This window comes from Crocodylus porosus, unplaced genomic scaffold, assembly GCF_001723895.1.
Source record: "Crocodylus porosus isolate Cpor-Errol unplaced genomic scaffold, CroPor_comp1, whole genome shotgun sequence".
Taxonomy (NCBI): Eukaryota; Metazoa; Chordata; order Crocodylia; family Crocodylidae; genus Crocodylus; species Crocodylus porosus.
The window spans coordinates 23,499,028-23,505,179 of NW_017728950.1; positions in this window are offsets into that span (position 1 = coordinate 23,499,028).

Here is a 6,152-nt window from a genome sequence, read left to right on the forward strand (position 1 = left end):
GAAATAGAGCTGGCGCAGTCAGTCCCTCTCCAGGTGTGAACCTTGATCAAAAATAGGCGGCATTTGCCAGACTGGAGTTGAGCACCTAAATACTTCCAAGCAGTTGATTTTAGGCAGCACCCCTGTCATTGTCCTTCCCTACAGGCCAGCTTGGGTGGCTCTTCTCTTTGCATGCAGCTTCTCTTCCTGACTGCCCCTGTGAGTCATCTGGGTACCCAGCTTGGGGGCTGAGGGTTATAGTGGGCAGCCAGATATCTCTGAGTTGGGTGCTGCAGTAACTAAGGCCCCACCTGGTTTGAACCCTGTGTTTTGCCCACGAGTCAGCACAGGGGATTTCTTTATGCCAGGTGCTTTATCCCAAGGGACATGCCTGGGTATATTCTTACTAGCTTGGCTCTGAGGACTCTATCCTGCCTTCTTTGCTAACAGACAAGATGCCCATTGGAGTCAACAGCCATTTTTAACCTGAATAAGCAGTGGAAGATCAGGGCCTAAATACATATAACTCAAACCCTGTCCCACACAGAAAGACAAGATATCAGGACACAGGTGTGGGGGCAGTGCTGTGCTTTTGATGTCTACCACATGTTCTGGACTTCCTGCTTTCCTGAACCAACACCATCTCCTATGAAAAAGGGCCCATTGTTTTTTGTAATATAATAGAGCAAAGACTTAAGAACTAGGGGTACTTAAAATTTTAGTAAACTGATTATTTAAAATGAGTGTGGAAAAGAAGAAAGGCTTGATAAGTGCCAGAGAACATTCTGTTAAGAAGAAAATATTCCTCAATGCAGTATTTGAAGTGTATAGTACAACATGATATATATAAAAAAAAGTAGTGAAACTAGTGCTCTCTTTAATAGAGTTGAATGCTACACAACCACCGTGACCGTTATACAGGTGTCTGAACAAGCATTGCTAAATAAAGACTCTGGAATGCACTGTCTCGAAGAATTCATGGTTTATTTATTTTCTTCCAAGCCGACTACTGCAGTATGTTAAGTGATTTCGGTTCTCATTTGTAGAGGAGTGAACAGGGAGTGGGTGCAGGCAGGGGAGGGGGCTGCATTCTGGTTCTAAAAGTGTTATACTTGCATGGGTAGCATCCGCTCTCTGTTATTCGCTGCTGTTATTCACAAGCAAAGGGCAAACAGCTATGGAAAGAACTGTGATTGAGGGTGTGTAGCAATGGAATCCAGGGCGGCGGGGCTAACGACCCAGAAGCGACAGGATGCGTTCTTTAGTAAAAATGCTACTGCTGCTATGGAGTCAAAGTGATGAGATCCAGCAGTTCATCCTTCACCCAGTTTATGGTTCCCACTCTTCCCAAGAACTCTGCTTCTCACTGCAAACTCAGGGTGCCCAGCAGCTAGCAATCCAGCTTTCTTGACTTCTGGCTCAGGTGAAAGGCTCAAGTGGGTTCATATCTGAACACGCCAGTAGGCAGACCTTACCCAATGGTCTCCTGAGCAGTGGCGATATGTAAGGGGTGCACAGGGGTGCACGTGCACCCCCTGAGAGCACTGATGCACCCCCTAGCTGCTTCCAGGAGCACTGTGGCTGCCACCCAGTTGGTGAGTTTTGCCGTGGGGGGCCTCTCTCCCTCCCTAGTCAGCAAGACTGGCCACAGGGGGACCCCCCACCCCTGGTTGCTGATTGGTCGCTGGGGGGGCATGTGCCCTCCAACTAAGGTGGCACCAGTCACCCATGCTCCTGAGCAACATCATTCAAGTGCTGAAGCAGTTTCTAGAGCAAGCTGCATTTTACCTGGGCTTACGCAGTGGCCTGACAGAGCACATACCAAGCACATATGTTCTAAATGTCTCCCTTCATTGACTCCAGTGTGACATCGGCTAAACTCATTGTGTCCTGTGCCCTGGCAACTGCAGCATCAGCAGCAAAAATGCTGTTGTCTCAGCAATATAGTTAAATCACAGCATTAAATACTAATTTGTCCAAAGACAGTGCTTCAGGGGCTAATTCTTACCAACTCTGTCTCACTTCGTATCTTCTTTCATGCTCCCAAATATTAACTGAAGCCTCCTGAATTATTAAAGAAGCTCATGGCATTTGATTACTTTTGATTTAATGCTACATGTTGTCCTCTCAGTGGCTTTTCCCACCGCAGCAAGCTCATGAAAGGCAGTGCTTGCTAGCAGTGTTTGAATTTCAAAGATTTGAAATGCTTACATACAGGGGCAGGGGGGAGGCATTTATAAAAGTTTCTCTCCCATTTTATAGATCAGTTGGTTGAAAGTGTTTGAATTTTGAAAAAGTAAGAAAAAAAAGATATGAATTACATTTTCATAGATTTCATAGATTTCATAGACATTAGGGCTGGAAGGGACCTCGGGAGATCATCGAGTCCACCCCCTGCCCAAAGGGCAGAAAGTCAGCTGGGGTCATAGGATCCCAGCAAGATAAGCATCCAATTTACTCTTGAAGGTGTTCAATGTAGGTGCTTGAACCACCTCCGCTGGCAGACTGTTCCAGACCTTGGGGGCTCGGACAGTAAAGAAATTCTTCCTTATGTCCAGCCTGAAACGGTCTTGCAGGAGTTTGTGACCGTTCAACCTCGTCATCCCTTGGGGATGCTTTTGTATTAGTTTTATTCTGAAGATGCTTAGTATGGTCTGTGGAAACTACAGTGCATCTTTCTGCACGATCAGTTGCATTATATGGGTGGAATTAACAGTGAAAAATGCTCTTTTCTTGGGTAACTTTAGACTGCTCATTTGAAACCTTCCCTTTGTGTGGATTTAGCCAGAGATTCTTTTAAGAGGCAACTGTAGCCAATGTATGGACAGTAAAAATGCAGTCCTAAATATTGGTTTGAGATGTAGTTAAAAAAATGCACTGGTAGCTTATCTGTCTTGTATATGTAGAATTGGGTCAATTAATCCATTAACAGTCACCATATTAACTGAGACTGGCAATAGCCCAGGAACTTTTGACTGCATAAAAAAAAAGCATCATGAAAATGATTGTGTGGGCTTTACATGGAAGATGAGCATCAACCAGAGGTAATAGGGCAGAAGAAGTAATGATTTTGCATATCTTCACAATGTGAGGTATTCTAGTCTTTCCTGGTTGTCTAAGAGGGCATTTTTTGGATGTTTACCAAGCATTTTTGACACTTATGCACCCAGGGGAATTCTATTCCTGGATCGGTAGCCCTGCACACCTGAATGACTAGGTAAGACTGCATAGTTGCTCCAATGGAAGATGTGCAGTAATGGCCATCTGCAAGTCCTTTGTGGAGGTGATGTGGACTCAGATACCTGAGAATGGAGTCAACCAGATGCCATGACTACTAGACTTAGCCTTTGGAGAAGAAAAGAAGTGTGTGTGTTCCCATTTTTTCCCTGTAGCTCCATGACTAAAACACTCACCTGGGATGCTGGAGTCCCTAGCCTTCCCTTACCCAGAGGAAGTTTGAACAAAAGCTCCTTTTGTTTCCCAGCACAGTACTCTAAGCATCCTAGCACAAGTCAGGCATTACTCACTGCCTCCTCCGGCACTCCTTTGGAAGCAGAGCCACTGATATAATCCTTCAAAAAAAGGATAGAAAGCCTTGAAGAAGCAAAGGCCCCAGCTAAAACCCAGGGCTCCCTTCCTTCCAGCTTAACTACCGCTTCACTGAGTCACAAACCCTCTGGCTTGCTCCCTTCCTCCTGGGCCCCCAGACCCTCCTTTCACACCTTCCCAGGTGGCTAACTTCCAGAGGCATTCTGGAGAAGGGACTGGTTAATGGCTGACCTGTGATGTGGTGATTAGGGTGCTTTTCTGGGCACTCAGAGAAACCCTACATTCAAACCCCTCTGGGTGAGGGGAAGCCCAGGACCTACAGCTTTCCAGGGGGATGCCCTAGCCACTGAGCTACATAGAAGAAAGATGGGAGGTCTCATGTGCTTGATTGCTGCCAGTCTAGATAGGTCTGTAGTCGAGTATATGTGTAGGGCTGTGTCCAGAAACAGTTCCTCTGGATGCATAAATGCCAAAAATATCCTATAGACATCCAAAACTACAGACACTTAGCCACCATATGTGCCCAGTCCTGTGATATTCTGAGTTCCCAAAACTCGCATCAAATTGAGGAGTGCTAAAGAAAGTTCTTGGGAAATAGCTATCACTTCACAAAGATAGGCCTCGCAATCAGGACATCCGTGCAAACTAGTACTGAAAGGAAAACCAATTCGGACAACGTTAGATATGGAAGCTGCATCAGATATGGCCTAACATAGCACCTTAAAGCCAAGACACCAAGGATGGGTGGCAGATAAGACTGAAAGTCCAATCAACTTCCCTTGCAACATGGCAATGTCGTGCTGAAAGCATTCACAGGAGAGACGGTGACCATACTGGTACAAAGGACACAAAGGTCAAAACTCTAACACTAGACAGCTGAATTGACACTATCTATGGGGAAGAGGGAGCACCCACAGCAGATATGGCTTGAAAATCTTTCCAGGAACTGGTCATAATATCATGTAACACGAGCTGGATGAGATAGGAGTGCAGTGGTGCAGAAGCAGGTGTCTGTTTCCACAGGGGAACTAAGGGATGTGAAACATGTTCATTGGGCAAGCAGCTGAAATTTTATAACATGAGGTTGGTCCTACTTGCCATCAGCATACCTGAAGCTTCTAGTTAGGACTGTATTCTGTCATTTGTAACAAGGAGGTCACCCCACTGGAGCAGTGTTAAACCTGGCATCAAACAAACAGCCGTCAAGTAACTGAAAATACACTGTTAGGTACAGCACCTTATCTTCAGTCTCTTCCAGAAAAATCAATCTACTTCTTTAGGTAATGACATCCAGCAATGTGACCTAACTGTGGGGGAGGGGAACGTAAAAAAAATAGATCCTTCTCCCCCCATCAAAAATACACTGGAATATATTTTGGTGATGTTGGAAACTCAATAGACCACATCAATACTCCATCTAAAATTTCTTTAACCCTCCTAAGGACAAGAAATATAGTTACTTCATAGTTACTTCAACTATATTTCTCACTAATCAACTGCTTACTTCATAGCACTTGCTCTAATCAGTGAATGGTCATAAACAGCAATCAGGTACTTACAATAGGGTTGCTAATGTGAGATGTTGACCCATGCCAGCCTGCTCCATCATGCTCAGGAAGAACTCACAACTATATCCTGTTAGCTGGACCCTTAAAATAAAACCTATATGATTTGATCCTACAATCTGTATGCTTCTATGTATTCCCACATAATAAGGTTCTTAAGTTAGGCTCTTAAATCCGTAATTAGGGAAAACAGTCAAGTGGGGTAAGAATCATTGAGGGAAAGTTCTCATCAGTTTCATGCCTTAAGGAAGACATCTCCAAAAAGGGCTGAAGGTCATATAAATCAATACAGCACCCATGAAGCCAGTACCACAATGCAAATTTACCCCAGCTTATTTTACATCCTGCTCTGCCTATAGGCAAAAGCAGCAATCTTTGTGCTTCTTCCTTCATGGGAAACCCACTTGGAGCTTCTTCTCTGGTTTATTTATCAGCAATACACTGTTTCAGTCCAGAAAATGATTTGTTCAGTATAGCTTTATTTGTAGTGCTCATACAGGTGAAAAGAATATTCTGTGTTGACAGAAACAGGATTGTGACTGATCAGTCTAGTGTATACATACAATGGAAACATACAAATGTACTAAGGTATTGTAAAATCTTCCTAACTTTTTACTGTTATACTTAGATTTTCATGGCTAGTCAGAAGTTTTGTGAGCCAAATTTAGAGAGCTTTGAAGATTTCAATCTAAAGATGTAAAAGTGGGATTGTTAAAATAATTCAAATTTGACTTAACTCTGTTCCTATTGAGACCCAGGGTTGTTTTACCCAAAATCAATAGGAGTAAAGGCCAGGGACTCTATATAAAATGAATGGTGTGAGCCTTCACCTAGAAACTTAATCATTCCTAGACTTTAGAAATGTTAGCATTCAAGGGTCCTGACTACAATTACCTCTTCCTCTTGTAAGCACATACAGTGTTGTCTTAACCAACGCTCTACTAAATCAATGCCCTAATCCCAGCAGGAGCCCCACCTAAGTCTCACTTTCAAATTCTTCACAGACCCTACCCCAACTCATTTAAATGTGTCCAAGGAATTTACCTCAGATGCAATATT